We start from the raw sequence: 26,754 nt of genomic DNA on the forward strand, positions 1-26,754 counted from the left end.
GGGAGAGGGTCTGGCCCACGCTGCGCCTGGGCTGGGACTGGTCCCGCCGGAGCAGGGTAGCAGGAAGCTCTCCACACACTCATCGGACGTGGGTAGGACTGGGTCTGGTGATTTCTTTCGATGTGCAAAAACTTTCTAAGAGGAAGAGATTCCAATATTTGGTTCTTAGAAATATTTCTGTGCAGTTTGTTTTTTGTTGATGAACTTTCTGCCTATCTCTGTGTCTTTAAGATTTCTATCTACTTCCTCTTCCAGTAGATTTGGTGTCTCTGCTTTAATATTTAGATCTTTCATCCATTTTGACTTTAGTGCATGTGAGACACATGGATCTAGTTTTAGTTTTTGGTATGTGGAAAGCTAGTTTTTCTAGCACTATCTATGAAAGAATCTATCTTTTTTCCAGTGAAAATATTTGGACCCTTTGTCAAAGATAAGGTGGCAGAGTGTGTTTGTAATTATATCTGCATCTTATAATCTATTCCACTGATCCTCAGTTTTTTTTGGATCCTCTGTTTTTTCTTTGCTAGTACCATGCTGATTTTATCACAGTAGCTTTGTAGTATAATTTTTAGTCAAGGATTGTTATGTCTCCTTTCTTGCCTTTGTTGCCCAGGGTTACCCTTGCATTTTCTGGTTCCAAATGATGTTAGGAGGTTTTCTCATATCTGTGAGTTACAGTAATGATATTTTGATTGATATTTCATTAAATGTATATAACAGTTTTGGGAGTATGGCCACTTTCACAATGTCTATTCTTTCCATGAGTAAAGCATATTTTCCATTTTAAAAAATCCTGTTTGATCTCTTTTTTCCAGAGTATTGCAATTTTCAATGTATAAATATTTTACTTTAGGCAATGTCTTTTGAGAGTATCATTATGTGATTTCACCGTAAAATTATTTACACATTCATGTGTATTATTATGTAAGCCTTTGTAATATTCAGCCTAAAACTTACAGATGGCATGATAATGGAAGGATTAATTAATTTTAGTACAATCAGAGAAATCTGTGTAAATTACTTTGTCCTACCACAGCAGACAAATGAGTTGTGCAGGTATCGTCACCTGTGTGGGTGCCCCCTTCTATGCCATGAGCTCCCTGTTGAGCTCCTAGCTCTATTATGCTGTGATGCACAAAGTTCCCTGTTGCCATCACCATTTTGGAGCCTGGTTATCTGGAAATGAATTGGGGTTCAGTGACTTGATAAATAGAGATGAGAGATGCCATTAACAGCAGGACTGTCCTAAATTTTTTGCTCAGTACTCAGACTAAATCATAGGCATGTCTGTAAACTTTGACAAGTATAAGGGCTAAATTATGATAGTAACACATACATTTTTATACTTCTAGCTATAAGATAAATAGGTGATTTGTTTTTCTGCCCTGTAGTTTTATTTAAAATATATTTTAGGATATAACTCTGTCTTTCACAATGATTTGAGTGTTTTTATTTTAAACAGTGTAAACATCTTAGTACATTTTCTTAAGTCCCTGAGTACAGCATTCACAAACATTTAGTTTTATACTTGAAAGCTGGAGTTTGACTATCTTTCAAAACTTAGAAAATAAAATTTCATTAAATTTTGAGACATATTTTTATTATAACATTGAGTATTTTTAAAGTATGTCCCTATTCTGTGACAAGCACAACAATGAGTGTCATTAGAGTAAAGTTTATTAACAAATTATTTTACCTGATACTTTATTTAGATTTTTTATGGAGTGCATTGTTTGACTGGTGTGTTTCTCCAGCAATAACAGAGTTGGTGGCCAGATCATTCCAAGAATCAACAAAGGTTTGTTAATTGATTTAATTTTATTCTCAAATGCATTCTTTAATAGGATAGATAAATATTTGTGTAGTATGAAGTAGTGTGAAGAATTATTTTAAATCACAATGTGAGGGTCAAATGTTTTAAAATCATCTTGAGTCTCATCTGATACTCTAGTTCCAGGGCCATAAGTGTACACTAATTTGAGAAATTTGAGACTTTCTATGGCAGTTTTCTTGATCTTAAAATTTTTTCTTCAAATATGATTTTAGAGGTTAAGTTACATAATTGCAATAAAATGTGAATAGACTCCTTTTAAACCTTTTTCTTTATATTATAGTGCAGTATCATATTCCCTTAAACACTCCCACAGATGGTTGTTGAATTTCAGGGAGCTGTAAGAGTTAATATTTAGTTTGAATATTTTCCTGAGTGAATAAAATTCACTTCATTCAGCTTGCCTACTAATTGGTACAATGACTTCTTAATAACTTCTGTAATTGTTTAGCTGTTTAACAGAGCTCAATCTTCTTTTGTATAAGACAGTGATGTTAAAACTGTGAGCACACCAGTCTAAGTGCTAGCATTATTTCTGGTTAGTGGTAATAACCCAGAATCTCTAGAAATGCTTTCATATTTGTATTTGACTTGTTTTCTTCACGTTTGAATTGCCTTGCTTCAAAATTCGGAGCCCTGACATGTTGACGTGGGCCATCCTAACCACCAGAAGCACAGCTTAGCCCAGACTCATTTATTTTGAATTAGGCAAGGGTGGCACCGTCCCTGCAGAGATAAATGGCTTTTGACTCAATTGTGCTGTGTTCTCCTCAATAGCCATTGGTTCCCCTCCCCCATGGAACAAACACTGTCACTTTTATTACTGATCACTAATGGTTAGACAGGAAGCCGGCTGTCCTCTCGAGGCTACTCCAGTGATTACATCCTCATTGACTACACGTGCTGTAACAAATAGGCTTCGTGTCTGGTCTACTTGTGATCATTTCCAGACAACAAGCTGCAGCCAGATTGTGTCTGAACCTTGACCCTCTGATATTGCTTGTGTGCTGGTGTCTTGTTTGTTAATTTGGTCCTTGATTACACAGCTGTTATGCCTAATACATTTTCATCATATCCCACAGCAAATCTCCATTAGCCTTCTAGTCCAGAGCTGGATCAGCACCTAGCAATGCCAGTGCGAGGTTCTTAAGCAGGATGGAGGAAGGAAATTTGGAGATAAATTCTTAGTTTTTTTTTCTTTTTATATCTCAGAAACTTGGCAAGGGGGAAAGCTATGCCCAGTAAATCTGTTCACAGCCAAGTGTTTTGAGAATCTTGGAATTTTCTTTTTTGGAGTTCTTGATAGTGTGGACGCACTGGAAAGCTGATAAAACAGATTGCTTGTAAGAGTCAATATAAAAATAGTCTGTGAGATTTCATGCCACCATCTGTGTTGTCTTATCTAGAAACTGTATCTATGTCTTAGATTGACTTTCAAATTAATATGCTTATAAATATTAATTGATGGGAAGAAATTAGAGAAAGTGTAAAAGTGTGTGAATATTATAAATACACATTTATGAATGTATATTTTTAAACACATACACAGTTTTGGATGAGGTTTTTTTTTTGAATTGGCAGATAAATTTGATTTCCAGTTTCCCTTGGAACTATGTATTCATCAAAGTACAGATAAGAGTTTAGAGAATGGTCTGTTTTATGAGAGTGGTTTTTTGAGTCAGAGGTTAAATGTGGAGCTATGCATCAACCACTGCATGTTGGTGACTCACAAAATCACTTAGCAATGCGTTTACTTCTGGACAGTGTGTGAATGTGCACAGGAGACACAGCTATGGTCTACCATGATGCTAGCTGACTGTACAGTACAGAGGGGGAGGAGAGTTAGGAATTATCTATTAGGAAAAAGTAAGGGTTATGTGGCATGTGGGTAGAAACGTTCCTTCACCAAAATAAGTTAAGATTTGAAAGAAAATGAATAGGCAAATATAATTACATTGGATATGAGTCGTCATTCTAGTAAAGATGAGCCGTGGTGTCTGTTGAAAGGACCCTCTTCCTGTTTTGCTTTTAGAAAAGAATCCCATAGCAATGCATCTAAGAAGTTCTTTCCTCCTGGTTTGTTGACATAGAAGCTCTCCACCAGGAGAAGTCTCTGTAAGGCTTATTACAGAGTGCTCATTATGAGTTTTCCCATGTGCTTTTCTAATTAAAGTGGTTTTCTTTAGCCTAATATTTGTAGGAGGGATATATTTGGAAGTGGAGTTTGATAATCTCTTGGCTTGTTTGCATAGCTTCATTTTCTATGTTGTGTAAGGTAGTTTCAGTTGCCCAACCTGGGAAAGATGGTGTTGGGGCAGTGGGATGGAGCACTGATGCAAGAAATCCCACAGGGCTCTTCACTCTTGGAGATAAATCAAAAGACTCCTTGCTTTGTATTTCCACTTGTTAATGTGGGTTTCAGGCACAGATTTGATTAGACCTAGTCTGGTGGGTTGAAATCAGTAGCCCTCTACTGTGTGTTAATTCCATCACACCAGGAAGGACAGGCCAACCCAAGGGCTCTCATCTCTGCTTGCATAGAATCCTTTCGAAAGGGAGCTACACAGCTGGTTCCATAGTGTGTAGCAATCAAAAGAGGCCAGCGTAGGAAAGCCAACTCTCATCCAGGAATCTGGTAAGAAGAGATTTAGAGAGCAGCGACATGAACTGCATCTTGGACGGAAGCAGATGAGGGGCCGCCGTGGAGAAAGCGCTCCAAGGGCTCCTGAGACACCGGCAGCTTCCCAGCAAACCAGCTCACTTTATTCAAACATTGAAGTTTCTGTCTGGGGTTGGAAGGATCATTGAAAAATACGCCGCTCGTTCCCACATGGGATGTCCAGGTGTCCTCCCCCACCTTGCTATCTTTCATCTTTGAGAAAGATCTCTCTCCTTTCTGTGTGTATGGGTGTTTGAAATTTTTCTAGATACAGATTAAAGAGACTAGTTAGGAATATTCACAGATAATATCTTGGTTACTAAAAAGAGAAAAAGTACACTAATCATTTGAAATCATGCTTATGAAAGCTATTTTTGTATCTAAGATCATTAAAATTTGTTTCTGAATTGTGACAAATTTTGTTAAAAAAATTACTAGATAACTTCCATAATTTATCATGGAAAGAAAATCCTCCACACATAGATTTTATGCAATTTTTCTTTGAGACAGCATCTTTCTTATGTAGTTAAGGCTGGACTTGAATGCATTATGCAGTCCAGGGTGGCCTCGAACTCACGGTGGTCCTTGGGCCTTGGCCTCCTGAGTGCTGGGATTGTAGATGTGTGCCACCACATCCAGCATTGAAGTATTTCTTATAAAAAGATTTATATAGAATATTTGTAAAGAAATTAATATCATATATTAACTAATTAAATATGCTTTAGGTTGAACTCATATTCATCACTGAAAATATTCATTAAATATCAGCACTATTGAAAGCAGCTAATTGCCATAACATTAGGTGTTTTAGTTTATGAATATACTGTACACACAAACTAATTTGTCTAAATGACATTATTATGTGAAAGAACAAAACATATGTCCAGGAGAAAACTTGCCAACAGATTTCTTTAAACTTCCTTTTATTTCTGCTGTTGATTAGACATCATCAGGAAAAAAGCTTCAAAATGCATTTGATAACACCTAAAATTTTATTTTAAAAATATCATATATATATATATATATATATATATATATATATATATATATATATGTAGTGGTGCCTCTGAACTTAATTTGTTCCACAATTATGAGAAAGATTGCCCTGATTGTGTTCACCACCTGATGTGAAATTTGAGAATGGAAAGAAATTTGGTGATTGCTGCTGTGTGCGAACTGAATTGTTTGCTAACAAAAGCATTTGTGAACAGAAGCATTACTGTACAATGAAACCATCTATTTGTCTCTATTAAGTAAAATGTTACACAAATGTAAAGTGTTTTTTTTTTTTTTTTTTTTTTTTTTTTGAGATAGTGTTTAACATAGGGCAGTGAGCTGAGGACTATCTTTACAGTTTTATGTAAATTAATAGATTTAAAGCATGTCTCATGATAAGTGAACTTTTTATGTTAGAATATTCCTTTCCTTATGGGTGGCTTGGGATACAGAACTGTACTGGAGGTGGGGACTTTGCAAGTCTTCTGACTTCAGACAAAAAGGGGCAGCTGGGAGGGAAAAGGAGATGGAAGTCAGTTGGAGAACCTTTGTTTTTGTTTCGGTGGTGCTGGGGGCAAAATGAACTTGTAAATACTAGACAAGCGCTCTACCACCAATTTGCATCCTCTACCCCCTGGAGAAACACTGTCCATGGAACATTGGTGGATACAGGGATGGGCCCAGGCTGAGGAGGGCTGGTGGGCACCAAGTCTCCTGGGCACCCCAACTGTGGACACAAGGCTTCTATCCAGGACAGGGCTGGAGTAGGACATGATCTGTGGGTGGGTGAGCAGGCTGAGGTTATGGCTGGAGCACCTTTGGATCGCAGTGAGCACTGCACGTCAGGAGGAGTCCTCCTGAGAGGGAGGTGGAGGTGGAAGCGGAAATAGCTCAGAGCGTCTGATCGGAACAATGACTTCAACGAAGGACAAGCACTGTCCTTCACCTAGACCCGTGGGCTAAGGGACCTAAGGTGCCTGAAACTGGGCAGACTGACTTAGTACTCACAGGGTGGCACCTCTGTGATTACTGAATGGATACCCAGCTACGAGGGGCTGGAGGGGCGGGCAGGGATGAAGTGTCCGGAACATTGGCTACTGGGTCAGCACTGAATTGGTTTTCGCAGCTTGACATTATTTTGCACTCAGCTCCAGGCTGCGCAGTGTCTTCCCTGCGGGTTTTCTCTGACTGCAGGCAGACAGACGGGCCCCTGGTGCCTCCAGACTTTCAGAGCTACATCTTACATTCTCTGGAGAGGGGTGGAAACAGTGACCCCATCCCATTTTTTTTTTTTCTTTCTAATAGAGATACCTTCTGGGGCTGTAAAGTGATACTGTCTTAGTCACTTGTTTATTGCTGAGACAAAAGTACAGGACACAACTTAAAGGAGGAGCGGTTCGTTTTGCCTTACAGATTTTAGACAATTTTGGTCTGAAGTCAGTTGATTCCAAGGCAAGGCGGAGAGAAACTGCGCATGTCAGGAAGCGGAGCGGGGAGGGGGAAGCTGCCCTGCCTCTTCCCGCCAAGCTCAAGTCCAGACACGACGTTTATCAGTGGTTTCATCAGTGGGTCAGTTCACCGAGGGACACACAGCACGCCCAGGTCCACACCTTCCCGACGCCCCGCCTCTGAACACAGCAGCCTTTGGGGGGAAGGTTCTAGATCTAACCATAACAAACACGAGCCCACCAGTGGGAACGTCGATCCATTCGGCACTTCACTGAGTGTTTATCACCGGTGTGTGCTGCCTCAAAAGTACCATGACGAGCAAAGCAGAGATGGAGGAAGGCTTCCTTTCCCTGCAGAGTTTGAAATCTCATGGAGAGAGGGCTGATTACCGAGTAATCACTCAAGTATATGAGGACCTTGTTGTCCACAGTAAGTGGGCCCGGCAAGGTGACATCAGAGATGGATATACGCTTGGAATGGGGACCACAGTAAATAGTGTGAGCGCTAGCTTTGATTGCTGTGCAGTAAATGAACACAAGCTTGGAGGCTTCCATCACAACAGCAGATGTGTCTTATTTAGTAGTTCCCGCGGCGCTAGGGTCTGGCATGCTTTCTCCGGGTTCTCTGCCCAGAGTCTCTGGCTTCTGAAGTGTCGTGTGGGACGATGATCTCACATGGCTGCGGGATCCTCTTCCTGACTCACTGATTTTTGGCAAAATTCACTTATGAGACTACAGCTCCTGTTTCTTGCTGGCTGTACACCGAGGCCACTCTCAGCCCCTGAGACTGCTTGGATCCAGTGTGATACGACCCTCTTCCCAGGACTGCAGCCAGCGTCTCCTTCACAATCCTGATTTTGCCAACCTCTGGTAAGGACTCAATTGATTAAGCCAGACCCATTCACAATAATTGCACTCTTGTTTAATTCAGTAAGAAGAGATTAAGTTCTTAATTCATCTGCAAAATTCTTCTGCCATATAATGTGACACTGCAGAGGGACTAGACCAGCATGCTCACAACTGTCTCATGGTCATGGTGAGGGGATTGTGCATTGGTATAAGAGGAGGACAGGATTCTGGGGGTCATTTCGAATTATGCCTGCACCCCACACAGTGGAGGAGAAGGCTCACTTGAAAGTTAACGTTGAGAGTTCTGTTGAAAGTGAAAAGCAACTTAGATTTTTTTCACAGCTCATTTAGCTGTATCTAAGCAGTCATTCTTTATGAAAAACAGCAAATCAGTTAATTCCTTTAGCTAGACAGATAAAACACAGTGATGACTGGGGAGAAACCAAGCCCTGCTCTTTTTCTCTTTCAGTACCTTCTTTTCTTGAGCTGGTAACATTCGGATGTGAACTAAATCAAGTACTGAAGAAAAGGAGAGGTCTGGAGTGAGATCTTCTGGATCCAAATCCTGGCTTTGCTCCTGCTACACGAAGGCTTCCTGGGCCTCATCTCTTCTTCTAAAGACATGGGTAGTCAGTCCTTCCCAGAGTTGTTGGGGGACTGCAGGATCTGCGAGCTGCCCCTCAGATCGCTGATTGCAGGCTTCGATGGTGATGGAAAGCTCCAGCTGCCACCTCTGAGCCCACTGTCACATTTGCATGAAGACACTTCCCAGGGGTGACTCCCTGCTGAGGACCAGCAGGGCAGGGATACTGAAGCCGATCTACTCCTGGGAGATGCTGGGATTCCACAACAGGTGACTTCGGCTTAACAGGCCATAGTTAGGGTTTGGTGATTGACGGTACTGAGGACTGAACCCAGGGACTTTACACTGGGCCACATCCTCAGTCATTGATTATTTTTTGTTTTGAGATGGAGTCTTGCTAAGTTGTCCATGCTGTGCTTGAATTTGTGACCCTCCTGCTTCTGCCTTTCAGAGTACTGGAACGCATAGGTCACCAGAGGTCACTGTAAAGAAACTGGGTTTTAGGACCCTTGAGTTCTGCAAGTGACTCATTGGACCATATAAGATTCTGTAGAAAGGCCGCCTTCACTGCTGAATGAAGAGAGGACAGGAAGGGAGAAGGCCAGAGGCAGAGAAGCCAGATAGGAAAGCATTTCAGCAGGTCAGGTGCGAAGTAATGGTGTCCAGGCACAGATCCTAAGAAGGGGTGGGGGAGAAGAGTTGAAACTGCTGCATGGGCTTAAGAAACAATGATCTGAGCAAATATCTTGGGGAGTTGCATATGGGGTTGAAGTGGAGTCAAGACGACTTTCATCCTGGGCGCCTGAAAGATTAGTGCTACATTCTGAGATGAAAGAGTTAGGGACAGAGGAGGGGGCTGGCTGGCTGCATAGGTACGAGTCAGTAGTTCTGTTCCTGCCAGTTTGCATGTGAGATCCACAGCGACTATGTACGTGCAGAGAATGTCATGGTGGGGCTAGAGGTACGATTTGTGAATGGTCCTATTTACAGATGCAGGATTTGAAGCCTGGGGATCAGATGGGCTCCCCCAGGCAGAGGCTGTAGGTGGAGCAGTCTGTGCACTCTTGACTTGGGCCTGCCAACACCTGGAAGCCTGGTGGAAGATGTGCAGCCTGGGAGTGGGTGAGGAAATGGATAGGCAGGCAAGTGCTTGCACAGAACAGCCCAGAATGGCAAGTGTTTCAAGAAGAAGGGAGTGGCCAGTTGTGTCAAATATTGCTGAGAAGTTGTGGCAAGATGCAGGTGGCCTTCATAAGTGCTACTTCAGTAGAATGGTGGGGATGAAATGCTGGTAGCCATGGTAGACTGGAGAATAGATATGGAGGAAACAGAGACAGCAAAAAGAGCCAATTATCACTAGGTACCTGCCATTGACAGGAAGAAGAAAAGAGACTGGAAGAAAAGGGTCTGAAAGAGTCTTGGGTAGGAATATTTTCCTTTGGTTTTAAAGATAATCGGGTATGAACCCGTGTTTGCTTGCCAATGGGGTTGGTGCAATAGAGGGAAAAATTGATGCCGGTGATAGTTGTATGCACAGTGTTCTTAAGATGGAAACACTGGTTCCAGAGTCCACCTGGAGGGTCTCAATTTGTACCAAGCAGGGAGAGGTAATGCCTGGCAATACAGGGAAGCTGGTGGAACTGAAAAAAGGGATGTGTAGGTTTGGTACCATAAAGTATGCAGTATTAATGAGGGGTGCTGCTTGTGATAATGGAAGAGCCTGTAGGAGAGAGAAGGTATGACATAAGTGGCAATGGGGAACACAGTGGACAGCAACTGCGCATCTAATTCTGAAGCAAAAGTAGCTGGTGACAAAGCAGCAGACTCCTCTGGAGAGGAATGCTAAGTTCTGGTGTCCACAGAGTGCACCAGGATGGAGGAGGGAGGTGAGTGGAGAGTTTGGAAAGGGAGGAAGAGGTGGGACTGGCTTTAGAGAGTCCAGTGGAGACTCCTGGGTGGTCCACATGTGGGGCTGGGAGGTGTGGTGTCTGAAGGTGACAAATGGAGATGAGAAGTCGTGGGACTGATTAGTTCTAGAAACCCAAGAGCTGCTTAAGGATGCAGAGTAGCTGGCTGTGCTGCAGACGTGGTTAGGCATTGTGAATATGGACTGCGAGTGATTTTGCCTCTTTTAAAACTTTAGTTACAGTAGAACATTAGCACGTGTGCACGTGTACACACACACACACACACACACACACACACACACACACACTTTAAATGGGCATACCATATTCCATCAGGTGGATTTTACACAACAGTACAAAACCAGATGGCTTCTAATTTTTTGGTCATGTTAAATATTTTTCCCTTTCATATTTAAGACTCTTTTCAAAGAGCAGATAGCCAGGTTTGAGTTTATTGAGTGAAAGGCTCAGAGCAATTTGGAAGACTCTCCACAAGATGGATTTCCAAAAGGGTTTTGCGTTTTTCAGGTTTACCAGCAACGCATGAGAGGTTTGGCTTCACAGCGGCCCCTTTGGGCTTCTGTGCCCAGAGATGAAGCCCCGTCTTGGCCCGTTGTGTTCTGTAGACTCCAATTCATGCTTCTGCTCTTTGCTTTCTTGGTTAAGGCCCAACCGTGCTTGATGGAAACACTGGAGGAATTGGCGTTTCCTACTTCTCCCTTTACTTCCAGTTGGGATGTTTTATTTTAAGATGCAGACTTTTGGTTTGATGAGCACTTTTCTAAACCTTTTTCAATCAGCATGGAAATTTTTGGCAAGTGATGCCTAGTTCTGGTGGATGTTAAATTTTATTATTCATTTGAGGAAGAGGCCATAGACATGCGATATGATCAAAAATAGTATAAGCAATAGAATTTGTAAAATGTTTTAAAGTAAAAGAAACATTGATATTAACCACCCTAAAAACCTTCCCTTGTACATCCCCATCATGCTTGCTACTTTCTAAAGTTCAGGAGGGCCTTTGTGTGTCTTTAGTTGTGCTCTTGTGCCTGCCTCAATGACGTGAATCAATTCAAGTCACTTACTTTTTGTTGCATTTTGACTTTGGGGGAGAGTCAGAAGTTGCATAGAGCCAGAGCTAGTGGATAAAGTGGCTGAGATGTGTGGCCATGTCTTTATAAGCCTGGCCTTGTATGTCATGCGTATCACACTGGTAAAGACACTCATGAAATAGGAATTCCAGAACTGCTTCAGGAAGTGTCAAGAGGGATGGGAGCGGTCTCTTGGAAGGAAGGGGGAAGGTATTGAAGGGGGCTAATGGCAATGTATTCCTTTGTGCAAGAGATTTTTAAAACTTTAGATATTCACTGTATACTTTGTATCTCATGTATACATATGTGACCACATATATGTTTATTATATTTTTTGAAACTTGGAGAAATGAGTTTTGCTATTTATTCTCTTGATTCCATCATTATGGAATCATATATATATATATATATATATGACAAATATATGCAGGTTATTCAATTCTATGATTTTGAAAAGAAAATATATTTTCTTTATTAGTACAATCAAAGGGCTTGCAAAACAGAATTTATTGATATTTTAAACATATTGACAAGAGATTTTTCATCATGCTTCATCAGATAAGAGTAAAAAAGTTATTACTACCTATTTGCAGTATACAATGACTACACTCGCCACAGGGAGTTACTATGTGCATGTAAAGCTTCTACACTCTTTTTCTTCCCCCTCTTTCCCCTCCATTCCCTTTCATCTCTTTGTTCTTTTCCTTTTGCACAAGATCTAGCTCCCCTTTTCTTGTTGTCTATCATTTATTTTGCTCTTTAATTATAGCTTGGGTTTCTTACATAAGAGAAACCACCAGACATTTAAGCTTGTGTGTCTAATTTATTTCACTTAACATTTTGGTTTTGTATTTTTTATTTTATTTACTTATTTATTTTTAGGTAAAACACCAGATACTTTTTATTTTATGTTTGTAGAACCCTATGGCCTATTTTTTTTGGTGAAATATCACATGCTTTTTATTTTATGTTTGTAGACCCCTATAGTGTTGTTTTACAATCAAGCCAATTTTCTTTCGCAGGAACACATTGCTTTTGTTTGGAGCTATTGTGGCATCTGCTATATGCTCATCCTACATATGATGAAAACGTGGATCAGGGTTCTAAACATCACAGTAGAATTTTCCTTCCATTACTGTTTCCTAGTGTCCTCTTCCATCATCAACAATAAAATGCAGCACTTCAAATATTTGTCAAGTAATTTAATCATAAGTTGACTTTTAGTCATCAGTTAGCCAGGGCTACTGTAAAATACTTAATAACTAGTAGAAGTTACTAACTTTTGATAGCTAATTTTTGAATTGCTATGTCTTTAATTTTTAAAATTATATCCAATTGCTTTTTAGTGCTTACACTAAAATATGCATCATTCTAATAATTACTCTCATTTTACAAATAGAAAGTAGAAACACATAGACATAGAGTCACCAAGAGAGAAAAAAATTCTCTCAGGCTTTCACAGAGAGCAAATTGGCCAAGCAGCAGCCGCAACCCAACCAGATGGCTGACACTGACAAAAGATCCACAAGGTGCTGTACATGGTTCCAAGGTAAATCCAGAGGGGATTTGACTGACCTTATCAGACAGTGAAAGTTACATTTTTAGTTATGTAGGTCTTGCTTTAACTTGATCTTAACCATCCAGCAGAAATTGTAAGCATGAGGTACAAAAAGTAAAGCCATGTTAATATGCTGAGCTATAAAAGGCCCAAGTTAAAAGAAGACAATAAATAAGATGGGGACAGCATAGCTGTTACATGCAATACTACCCAGAGATGGTGGGTGAGTCCAGGAGACCAGCGTGGGGTATATGGCAAGACTGCAGAGGGCCATGCTACAACTTATAGAAAGAGGGCTTATGCAGGGGTTGACAGGATTCTTCTCATCAAGGAGAAAGGAAGGGGGATTCATGCCAGTGCTTATTCCTATAAAAAATATCAGCAGTGTAACTCTTACATTTCATTTCAGGTTGGATGTGTATAATTGTTATTCTATCTTTTACAAAAATTATAAGATACGAGGTTTTTTTCTAAATAGTTTTCTATAAACATATGTTAGAAACAAGGATATCAGCAAGACAGAAATTTCCTGTCATTTTGTGACCCAGCTTCTAAAATGGATCTTTCAATTCCACTCATCCTCCAGCTCAATGACTTTGCAAGACTGTGCTTTTAAAATAATTCTGTTCATAATAACAGTGAGTTCTCAACTGGCAATTGACAGAAGTTGTAGTTTTTATTTAATAATTTTATTGAGAAACAAATAGCAATGAGACAGTTTCAAAACTGATTAGTAGGACAGTTTCAATAATTAATACATTGCATATTGTTCTGGTTTTCAAACATCTTTTGCTCCATGGAAAGCTTTACAGTATTTTTATTGGTGTGTTCTATTTCCATTGTGTGCTGAATACTTGCTCTTCCATGCTACTGTGACTTTTATTTTTGCATATGTCTTTGTGAGGAAGGGGAAGCTGATCCACTCAGGATAAGCAGATACTCTGAATGGCTTTGCCATGATAGAAGGATGTTCTTCAGTTCCTGAAATTATTTTAAGTTGCTTTGGTTAGCATTTAGAATTTCACATTTAATAAGACTTTGAGGTAGTTCCTGAAATTTTATTATTGTTAACGCATCCCTTTCATAATCAGAGAGCCTCTAACCCCACACATGAGTCCATAAATAAATATCTTAGTTTTATCATCATCAGAAAAGAAGATTTTTTAGTCTCTTGTGTAGTTTCAGCTTTCTGGTGCTCACTGACATGTTTGAGAATTGGCAGTTGCGTGTAAATAACATCTTCAGAGAATGACAACCTCACAGCAACGTCTAGTCATGTTGCTAAAACTGGATGAATGACAGAGAACGGCTCACCTAGAAATTCTCTAGCTTTCCTATCACAGCACAGTAGAAGGATTTACCATACGTGTGTCAGCAACAGGGGCTCAAGAAGGTGGTCCTGACAGAGAGGTGAGGTGGGCACGCTTTGCAGATGAACTCTAAAAATGACCCATTCAATTTGAACTTCTGAGCCCACACATTCATTTTAGAGCAGAAGGGTGGTGCTCGCTGATCTGTGAGCTTGGCGCTGCTCCTCCGGGGTGCCTCTGCTGTCATCGTGCTCAGTGCTTGGTAGCCTTCTATTGGATGAGTAAGTAGTTGGCACCGAACAAGCAATGAGTGATTAGAACAAAATCTGATAGCTTGTAAATTTTTTTCCCTGTATTTTAGGGAAGGGTCTATGGGGTGTTCAGGGTCTCACTACTAGATCAGACTCATTGTGATCCACCTGTTTACAGCCTCCCAAGAGCTGGGATTACAGGTACCCACCACCGTGCCCAGTCTCAATCCCCATCTCAGTGCACCCCGGGGCAGGGCTGGCACGGCAGGCCCAGGGATCGAACCCTAGGCCCCCGCACCTGCTTGCAGGTGCATTAATCCACTAAGCTCTTTGGCTGGCCTGCTTGTAAGTTTTTGTGTGGAATTTGTGTTACTTTTATTTGTCTGTGAGGTCAGTTCTTTGCTCTCTGCTTTATAAAGAGAAGGAACACTAGCTCTGCTTGTTGTATCCTTATTTACTTTCTCTCATTTAAATTTTTTTCTCCTCAGCTGAGCGCTCCAACAACAACAAATACTGAGCATTTCCTACATGTCAGGCCCTTTTGCTGTTCTTCACAACACTGGGGTTGCTAACAGCACCAGGTCATATGAGTCCCAGCTGGTGGCTAAGGGTACTGAGTCAGTCTCTTGGCTGAGGCACAGCGTGTGACCCACTAGGGCTCACACCACTGCTGGTGCTCCAATACTTAAAGTTACCTTTTTGAGACTCCTGTGTGTCACTCTTCACAGATCTATAGAACAATATCGAGCCTTCTCTAAGCAATGTTCATAAAAAAATTCTATGTGGATCTATGCCATATGGTGGAGAGAAAACTTCATGCATAGACTGATGTAGCAGGCAGCCCTTTGCCAGTGCAAGCTGGACAAATTTATTTGACATGTCTGGGCTTTCCCTTCTCATCTGCAAAGGAAGAGGTCATACTAGAGGCACTAGAGGAGAAAAGCTTTGCATTCACTTATTAGTTATTTAAAATGGAGTGCATGCTCACTGGCAAAGCTTGAGCTAAGCGCTAGGGGCAAAGAATGGAGATGCTAGCTCCTATTTGCAAGAAAAAGGTAGGGTAGAAGATCGCATTTGAACGTCATTGTTATTATAGAAATGTTTGTTCATTCAACAATTTGACAGTTTGTGGCGGACCAGACACTATGTTCTGTGTGCTTTGAAGCATCAAAAATTAAGAGGCACTGCCTGTTCTCATGGAAAGTTTAGCTAATGGGGTGGCTGGAACATAAGGAGCTACAGTGTAATACAACACATGCCATAATGGTGTGTGCGTAAAGTAGCAGGCCGGGATGGTGAGGATGAAGGTCCAGGAGTTCTCAGAACATTCAAGGCAGATTTCTTTGTGGGGTGATGCTGAATTCTGTTCTGAAGGATGCTAAAAATTCTGAGTATCTAATTTGGCAGAAGGCATGCCAAGCAGGTGCAGAACCGTGCCAGCCTGAGTACTCTGGAAGCAGGAGCCCGAAGAGACAAATCAGGGTCAGGCTAGCAAACACAGTGGACTTCTCTGCTGGAATCATTAACTTTTGCTCCCTGATTCTCTATCCTGGGAGACGGACTGCACGTGCTGACTTCTTTGGACTTTTTCTTGCCTTGGCTACACTGTCTGCTTGCTGCCTGTATCCTTGGTTGATCCTTGTCAAAAGCTAACATGTTCTGTCCCTTTCCTGCTTGGAGTCTCAGCCTTTGGAGTGTTTGTCTGCACATTCTCTAGAGAGTTAGAGGGTCAGGTGTCAGCCAGGGAAATGCTTTTCTTAGGGGAAGAGTTTGATGACTTGGAATCATATAGTTTTTTTTACAATACAATATGTAGATCATGCTTTCTGCTTGTGTGGGTGTTATCTTAGTGCTCATTTTTGAATCCAGTTTCTATTTCTACTTGGTAACTTTCTTATCTTGAATCAGGAAGTATGATTTTATTGTTTTGATGTCACAAAATATTAACACATTATACAATACAACTGCATCTTGTAAAAGCTGTATAAAAATGATTATCCAAAATTCTTAGGACAGCAAAATTTGATGTCTGATTTTTTTCTCCCCAAGTTATGGTAATTAGACTATACATATATATTCTTTTCTTGCTCCTCTTCTGAATTTTTTCCCATTCATTTTTGATAAGTTTTCTTCTGGGTCTTGACTGATACTATAACCATGTTTTAAAAGAATTGTGTACATTTTTTGAAATTTACATCTTTCTGATTATCTTTCTCAGTTGTTTTATATACGAGCAAGGGGAAATTTAATTTTCCCCCTCTAAGAGCAATGTAGTATGTATTTTTTTGCAAAACTATGTTTTGGCTGTAGAAATGAAGAGTCTTTGTGAGAACCTAGTGAGAGTAGAAAGCGATAAGTCAGAAACTTTAATAGAATGTGGGCAGGATGAAGTTATACATGAGCTTCGGGTTTGTGTTTTGTATCTAACAATCATATATTCCTTTTTTTTTTTTTTTTTTTTTAGGGAAAGGTCTCCAGGGTGTTCAGGGTCTCATTACTACATTAGACTCATAGCGATTCTCCTGTTTACAGCCTCCTAAGTGCTGGGATTACAGGCGCGTACCACCACTCCTAATCTCAATTACCATTTCAGCACACCCTTGGAGCAAGGCCGGCATGACACACCGGGATTGAATTCTGGCCCCTGCGCATGCTTGCAGGTGCTTTAATCCACTGAGCTATTTGGCCGATCGTATATATTCTTCTTTCTTTATTTTATTGTTTGTATTTAGGACAGGGTTTACAGGATCTATGGGGTCTCACTATGTAGATTGGACTCAGTGATTCTCCTGTTTTCAGACTCCTAAGCGATGGGATTACAGGTGTGCGCCACCATGCCCAGTCTCAATCTCTGTCTCAGCGCGCTCTGGGAGTGGGGGTGGCCTTTTCTTCTTCTTTACATTACAAAAGTTATAAACTCACTTACATTTCTTAGTAAAAGTTTTCCAGACTTCCAGTTTCTGGATGAAGTGAAGGGATGGGACTGGTTGGAAGACTAACACAAATAAGAATGGAATTATAGAAATGTCTCTTCCTTTCAGTGGAAATCAAGAAAGCCAAGTATCTTAGTCCAAGTGTGGGTAAAATATTTAGTAATTGGTTCACCCAGAAGTAGGATAGTTTTTAAAAGCAGAACTATAGAACAATATTTAACCTTCTCTAAGCAATGTTCATAAGCACAAATTCTGTGTGAATCCATACCATATGGTGGCAAGAAAACTTCATGCATAGGCAGATATAGCAGGCTGTGCTTTGCCGGCACAACCCGGACAAATTTATCTGACATGTCTGGGCTTTTCCTTCTCATCTGCAAAGGAAGAGGTCATACTAGAGGCACTACACTTTCACAGAAACATTCAAGAAGTGTAGCTCAGGTGAAATGAGAGGTGCACAGAGTGGGAGATGCCACCCCTGTACCTTTGACTTCCTACAGGAAAACCCAGAGAACATGAGGGCACTGTGTGCCCTGACTTGGATTTGACATCTAAAACACATAACTTTAAGGTTTCCCTGTTTGTGGCCCAGTGAGAAGGTGAATTATTTTTCTTCTTAAATTTTTTATTATTATTCAAGATACCTCAAGTATTCTAGAATTTATATTAAGAACTTCAAGTACCTCCTGGTAGCTTTTATGTCTTTAGACTTCCACAAACACTAGATTTTGTGTCTTTATAATTTTGTTAACAATAAGGGGTATATTATTTATTCACTAGTATTATCAAAAGTTTGTTAAAATGACTATAGTGTAGAGCTGTAGTCATACGGCTGAACCTATCAGTAACAAACTACCCAGATTCGTAACTAGAATCAATTGTTACATAATGACAAATGGCCACAGATAATTCTACAGTGATAGTAAAATTTGAAGAATTCAAGCCTGTAAACATTTGCTTGTCAAGAGGCAGTGAGTCAAAAATTTAAATATATTTAAACATTTGCTAGGGTGATTTCATGTTGGTACATATTTTTTTTTTTATTGCCTTGACATTTTCTAATTGAAGGTGGAGACCAGGCTGCTGCAGTGTCACAGTGTGTAATTACTGGACAGCCAGCAGCAATTTTTAAAGCAAATTTTACACTGTCTCTGAGACTAGTGTAATACATTGCTTTTTTGAATCAGTTTGTGAAAGTTATTTATGTATCAGACACTTTCAATTAAGGAGAGATACATTTAGTTAGTAAATTAGTCTAGGAAATTTGTATTTACAAAGGTGAAAGGTGATATAGCTACAGCTGGGTAATTTAGGTCGAGATAAAGTATTTAGGTTCTTATTTTCTTTTGAGGAAGAAAAGATACTAAGGACTTATTTACCTCTTTTTTGTCCTCCCCTCAGGACCTGAGGCCCAGCTTTGGATATGCACTGGAAAATATACAGCATGATTTGGGCTTAGTCTCCACGTAAGACTCTGCCTGTTGCAGCCGGCTCCCCACCCCACCCCAAGACAGTGTCATGCCATCAGTGTCTTTCATACTTGTTTATCCCTTCTCAGTTTATGACTCTGCTTTACATAACAACATTCAAATAACATTTGGTTGGATGCTCAGTAGTTATAAGAGGAAAGTTCTTTCTCCACTTGTCCCACTGGTCAGTATAAAAAGGACAATTGACAAGGCTAATCCTCACATCTGTTCTTCTTGTTAAGTTATCTTGCTTGCATTTTTCCTTCTTAAGGAGTACATTAGCAGGAAGCAGGCATGGGGTCACACAGCACAGACAGGACCTAGAGTTGGGACATGGTGCACAGGCAGCAGGCAGAGATCTGGATGGAGCAAGAGTGTAAGTAGACCGAAGAGAGAGAAAGAGTTTTTATTTAGTGACACAGAGACACAAAGAAGGAAGCCTAGGGTTTGGTGAGCTGGCTGAAGCTGAGTGGAAACAAGAATAGGCAGAGTTGAGCCAGGTTCGGTTTTTTAAACTCAGCACCACGGACAGCTCCAAAGGAAGCCTCTGAGTGTGGTGCCTACCCTGATGTTCTCAGCAGCAGCAGCAGCAGCAGCAGCAGCAGCAGCAGCAGCAGCAGCAGCACAAGCAGCAACAGCAGAGTTCTGAAGTGCTGAGTTCTGAAGTATATTCTGAAGTGGGCCTGAAAAGGATCCTAACTAGTCAATGTTTCTTTGTGTGCACAATCGAATTATAGTAGTCATACTTGTATGTACTTTGTAGTTTTGAGGTTGATCCTCAAAAAAAGCTTGGCCTTAAGGAATGGAAATAATATCTTAAGACTTCTCTGGAAATTAGAAGGCTGTAAATCAAGGTGGTGAAGAGCACAGGCATTTTGGGCTTTGAGTAACAGCTCTGCTTTTTGGTTATCTGGGTCATGAAGTCATAAGCATATTCCATTCAGAACATATGCATGACAATGGCACTGATACGACAGAGTTAAGAGAATTCATTGTTCATCCACAGGTGAATGGATAAAGAAAAATGCAGTACTTGCACACAATGGGGCACTACTATATGATGAAAAGGATACGCTTGAGTCATTCATAGGAAAATGGATGCACCTTGAGATCACAATGTTAAGTGAAACATCAGAGACAAAAGCTTTAATGGCACATGGTTTCTCTTATATAAGAAACCCAAAGTATGCAACAAGCAAAACAGAAGCCAGATCATCGGAAGCAGGATGATATATTTTTCTCAAAAGAGAAAGGGATCAAGAGATGATGAGACAGGGTGGGAAGGGAGAGGAAGGGAATGGACAAAGGACTTAAAATGTGTTATGTTGTGTACCATTTCACACAAAGGTTGTAAGCATCTTGTATGACACATAGGTAAAGAAAAAAAGGAAGAGGACCAAGAATCAGATGGAGGGTGGAGGAAGGAAAGAGAAAAGGGATAAAATAGAATTAAGATGTATCTTGTACATGTGTGCCAACTCCCCAAAGAAGTGTTAGGATTACATACTACACACATGGAATAATAAAAAAGTTAATAAAGAGACATGAAGGGGGGAAAATGAAAATACAAGGGGTGCTGTTAGAGTGGAGAATGGGGCGGGGGGGGGAGGGCAGGGAGTGAGGGAAGCGTTGTGTGTCATCAGAGTGTGTTGTATGCGTGCATGGAAATGGCACGATGTACCCACCATCGTGCATCATTTATACACACAGACGTTTTGCTTCTGTCCTGTAGAAAGAGGGAAATGCAATGTTAATAGCAGTAGTAGTAATAGTAATAGTAGTGCTATAGGAGAGCAACTCTGCAATCCCACTTTTTGCATTAAATTTTTGAAGATTGAGTATACCATTACATAGAGAACTTGATAAATGTCTTAAATCTGCTAGACTTATTGATATAATTTTAAAAAAACCCAGCGGAAACTACTTTTTACATCTGAAAAATGACAACTTTATGTTTTCTCTTAAATGAAATATCAATGTCAAGAGTACTTTGTCATATACATTAAAAATCAGGGCTGAAAACCTAGAGGTTCAGTATAAATGGGCCCCAGTCCTTGGTGGCCAAAGATGATATTGGCAGCTTCAGTTCAGGGATGTGGCCAGTGATTGAAAATTCACTAGTGAACAACTTGAAACAATCTTATTTGAGTTTACTGTACATAACAGTAAAGATACTTGCAGGAGTTGGAGGGTAATAGTAACAAGTTTGCTATAAAACCACATATACTCTAGTTATTACATGTGTGTACTTGGGTGTGTGTGTATGAGAGAAAGAGCAAGAGGGAGAGACAGACAGACAGACAGAGGCAGGCAGACAGACAGACACAGAGACAGAGAGACAGACGCAGAGAGACACAGAGAGAATTTTCTTGTTCATATGAGATCACATGAGCGTACAATTCATTCACTCTTCTAAGTGTACACAGTATATAACCATTGTGTCGGATGTGGGTTAGACTGAGAGAGTAGTGGAGAATTGTTAGGATTATCCTGGGACAAGAATAGCTTCAGTATGCACTTCTGAGCAGAAGCTTATTCACCTTGAGCAATTCACTGAGTTTCTTTGAGCCTCTGATACAGTTACAATAAAATGTAGATGACATTTACTTTGAGTTCTTTTCCACAAATTAGAGATGGAATTCAATAGATGGCAGATAGACTTATTAAATCAATATCCTCTTTCAGTCTCTAATTTTATCAAATTTGTTTATAATACAAATTCTTTTGATTTTGCCAGAGGTTAAAAAAAATCTGTTTTTAAAAGATTATGCTTAGTGGAATCACACAATTCTGGGATGCTGTCACAGTAGGACCACACATCCAAGCCCAGCACAGGCAATTTAGCAACTTAGTGAGACCCTAGCTCAAAAGAACAGATTGAGGGTATAGCTCAGTGCAAAGGCCCTGTGTTTTATTCCCAGTACTGTAAAAAAAAAAATCTACTCAGATGCTAATTTAAATATGTCAAAAATAAAATGTTCTCAGAGCTCAGTTCACTCAATTTTGTTGAAATGCACATTTCCTTACTTTTTGATTATTTTAAAACATCATTGAAGGATATGAAGTGATGGATATGTTAATTAGCTTGATTTAATTATTTCATAATGTGTGTATATATATACTCAAAACATCATATTTCACCCATAAATATATGCATTTTTGAATGCATCTACCACAAATTTGAAAATTTCCTTCAGACATTTCCAAGAACAACGTTCACTTTGCTTTCTCAGGTCACGTGACAGTGCGTAGTTGTATGTACTTGAAAAGTCTACATAGCTGTTGGATATAAACAGCCTGCTCTTTTCATTAAGTTTTACATTTCAGTATTATTATGTCTAGGATGAACTTCTCTATCCCAGGGAAAGCACATTTTCCTTGGTGAGATGAATCACTGTTGACTGACTCATCTCTCTGTCAGGGCGGAAGCTCGGTCTAGCAGTTCAAGCTGTGATGTGTGAGTCACAGTTGTCCTGGCTCCATTCCTCTCTCGGCTCTCTGGTAGTTGGTAAATGCCTGGTCCAATGGAGTTGGTACCTCCTTATGTGTGCTGCATGGAGGGGCTGGCAGGGATGATGAATCTGTCCAAGGGACCATAGGGAAAAGGATGATGAAGCAAGGTGAGAAAACAGTTGCCCTCTGTTTAAAGCAATACATATTGGTCTTCACTGTGCCCCTGGATTAGTATTGACTTCGGGACTTAATAGCAAATTAGACGTGGTTGGGCATTTGGATTTCAGTTGGAGGCCAAAGGAGATGATTACCTGTGCAGCCCCTTCTCATTTGTGGCACTGAAATGACTGAGAAGCCAATGGAGATTGATTGCCAACCTGAAGCTAGGAGACCCGCTTAAGCTGCTGCTTTCCTTTACAACACCATGTAACAGAAGATTTTCTCAGTATGGTCTTGTTCTCTGACTGAAGGGGCACATGGGCTAATGGTAGAAACACTGTTAGCACTCTACACTACTCGTGAGTTTTCTGCATATTGAGTTCTGAGAGCTCTTTTAAGCAAGCTACAGCAGTGTCAGTGTCAGCTGTTTGATTGTACAGCGGTTTATTTTTATTTTATTTTGCTTTTTGTATTTTAGGGAAGGGTTTATAGGGTGTTCAGGGTCTCACTACTAGATTGGATTCATTGTGATCTGCCTGTTTACAGCCTCCCAAGTACTGGGAAGTGCTGGGATTATGGGTATGTGCCACCATGCCCCGTCTCAATTGCTATCTCAGCACGGACGGGGGTTGGGCAGTACAGCAGGCCCAGGGATCGAATCCTTGACCTCTGTGCCTTCTTGTAGGTGCTTTAATCTGCTGAGCTATTTGACTGGCCCTGTACAGTGGTTCAAAAAGATTCCTTAAAAGAGGAGATTTTCAGGGGCCGGGGAGATGGCTCAGTGGAATAAGCGCTTCCCTGGCAAGAGCAAGGGCCTGAGTTCAATCTCTGGTTCTGCCAAAAAAAAAAAAAAAGAAACAATCACATGGGTCAGGGAGATAGCTTAGTTGAATAAGTGCCTGCCTGGCAAGCACAGGGTCCTGAGTTCAATCTCTGGAAAAAAAAAAAAAAAAAAAAAAAAAGAGATTTTCTTTAAAGAGCTGTCAATAGAATTATAAATTTGGCATCAGAATAAGCTGGTGTCCTGTTTATTAGATAAGGATACACTAAAGCAATCTTCTAAGTTTTGTGATTTGATATGCTGCTTATGTAAAAACACTAGATAGGCAAACTGTCAGGAATCAATTTGTGTACACCCACTTTGTATTGAATTATCATTTCATTTTTCTATGAACTGGGATCCTTTTGGTGTTAAAATAAACCATCCTGGCATTTCTCCTCATGGTGCTTTCTCCTCTGTGCCATACTGGTGGACCATTTCATCAGAGCCCCGAATTCTCACTGTCTTCCTCTGGAATCACACAGGAGACTTTAATGCCAGAACTGCGTGCCGACAGTTCATTTGGAAGGTGACCCTAAGGAATAACAAGGGAGACTGAAGGGAAGGAGCCAATAGCACGCTGCCCAGCAAGTGTCCAGTGGTGGCAGAGCCCCAAAAGAGGAGCTCCGGGCCACATGTACAACAGATCTCAGAGTGATCCTCACTCCATAGTGACTACAGTTGCCACTTATACTGTCTCCCAGCTTGCCCCTGCCAATGGGGAGCTAGAAAAGAACCCTCTCAGCCAATAAGACATGAGTTTTTGATAAGCAGCCTTCAATACTAGCAGTGGACACCTGCGTGTAAGAGCCACTGACTTCAATACTAGCAGTGGGCACCTGTGTGTAAGAGCAGCTGACAGCCATGTTTGCCATTGACTCTTTCCTTTGCAGTTTCTTTTTTCTTGCTAGAAATTTACAATAGATCTCTGGCACTGCCTTTGTCTTTCTTGCCTTTTCTCCCATAAGAAATATTGCTTTTCTTTCTTTCTTTCTTTCTTTCTTTCTTTCTTTCTTTCTTTCTTTCTTGCTTGCTTGCTTGCTTGCTTGCTTGCTTGCTTGCTTGCTTCTTGCTTGCTTGCTTTCTCCTTCCTTCCTTCCTTCCTTCCTTCCTTTCTTCTTTTCTAAATGTATTTGTTTGATACAGTGTCTCACTATACAGCTTGAACTCATAGTGATCCTCTTGTTTTCAGCTTCCCCAGCGCTGGTATTACATGCATGCACCACCGTGCCCAGACTCTGTGGCCAACTCAACCCACCCTGGGGGTGGGGCTGGTGCCACATGTGGTGCCAGGGATCAAACTGCTATCCCTGCACTTGCCTAAGCAGGTGCTCTAGTCTGCTGAGCTCTCGCCCGCCTCCACACTGACTTTCTGTCTTATCTCTGTTTGAAACAATATGGGCAAAATATTCATTGCAAAATTTAGCACATCAAAATCTTAAGTGTACAGTTCAGCACATCTACATGGTTTTTCATCCAGTCTCATCATTATCTCCAGAATTTCTCATATTCCAAAACTGAAGTTCTACACCTATCAAGCAATGACTCCACATTCTGGTGACCACATTCTGCTTGCTGTCTCTATGAACTTCACTACTGCAGGTACCTCATGTAAATGGAATCATATTATCATTATGTCTGCCTTATTTTGCTGATTGAGCTTTATGTCCTCAAGGTTCATCCATATTCTAGCATGTGTTACAAGTACATTCCTTTTAAAGCTGAACAAATGCTCACTGACTGTGCATGTCACTTATTATTTATCCATTCATATATAGATGGACAGTTGCATTGTTTCTACATTTTGACTATGGCTATAATACTGCTACAAGCACTAGTTTTTAAACATCTATTCAAGATCTTGCTTTCAGTTCTCTTGGGTATATACTTAGAACTGGAATGGCAAGAGCATAAGTTTTTTTTTCAGTTATATACTCAGAAATGAAATTGCAGGATGACATGGTTCTCCTTGAGGAAGGGCTGTACTGTTTTCAGCAGCAGTTGTGCCATTTTACACAATGCACAAGGGTTTGAATTCCCATCAACACTTACTTTCATTTTTTAAAAATTTAATAACTATTCTGATAAGTTCATGTTATTCCTGTTTTCTTTTGGTTGTTCTTTTTCTTTCTTTTCCTTTCTTTTTGATGGTATGGGGAGTATAATCAAGAGCTTTCAAGTGCAGCTAATCCCAAGCCTATTTTTATTTTTTATTTTGAGAGAGGGCCTGCCTAAATTGCTAAGCTGCCCAGGCTGGGCTTGAACATGCATCCTGCCTCATCCATGTGGAGTGCTTGGCTTACAGCAGTGCACCATACATTGTTCACTTACAATTTACTTTGCCATTAATTTATTCTGTATTCTCTGTACATTTTTTATTTGTGCTGTGGTACTTCTGAAAGAGCTGATATGCTCTTTCTGAATGAAAATATTTTTTGTGTCATACATGGATGAATTATCATTATAAACAATTTGAAAACATTGCATTACAGTGATTTTTAAAGTCTGAACTCTAACACCCAACAGTCTGTGGTTAAATCTTGACTCAATATATGTTTGACTCTGGAAAAAAAAATCACATGACCTGCCAAAACCTCAGTTTCTCTATCCACAAAGATAAAAATAGCAACAGTAACTTGGAATTGTAAGGATTAAATATTCATGCTGCAGTTGTGAAAAGGATCTGAGCTTTCCTCAGCCCAACAGTGTGGTGGGAAAGGAATATTCATCAGCAGTAGTAGTAGTGAGAATATAGTCATGTTGTTGATTGTATTTAGATGTCCCCTGAAAGCCTCATCTGGGCATAGGTGGCTTTTTCAGAGGTGGCTGCATCTAGAGTGTGTGACTGGTTCATGGTGCAACACTAGGATGAAGGATTCTGGGATTAAGGTTGGGTGATTACTAAATAAATCCACAGATTGGTTTGGAACCACCATAATCCTGGTAGTCTGGATACAGCATGAGGGATGAAAATAGATAGGGGATCACAATGAGTCACAAAGCTATGTAATGAGACCCTACCAAATAAATAAATAAATGATTATTTATTTATTAATTATTATTATCAATTTTATTGAGAAACAAATAGCAATGAGACAGTTTCAAAACTGGTTAGTAGGACAGTTTCAATAATTAACACATTGCTTATTTTTGTTGCCTTCATAGTAGTTATTTATAGTACAAGTACAAGATGCAGACATGATATTCTGTCCAAACACTATTAGTACAAATCTTTCTTCTCATTGAATTAAGAGAAAGTAGCTGTGTATCTACCCTAACTATTTTGTATGTACAGATACAAAATGGTTCTTCATTTGTAGCCCCCTTTTTTTTTGGTTTAGTTTTGTGAGAGATGGGGATTCCATTGTCATTTAAATATTGTAGGTGCATGAATTCAGCAAAAGAGTCCAATATAGTCCAGTAGTCCATAATCGTAG

This window comes from Octodon degus, unplaced genomic scaffold (assembly GCF_000260255.1).
Source record: "Octodon degus isolate 3935 unplaced genomic scaffold, OctDeg1.0 scaffold00075, whole genome shotgun sequence".
NCBI lineage: Eukaryota > Metazoa > Chordata > Mammalia > Rodentia > Octodontidae > Octodon > Octodon degus.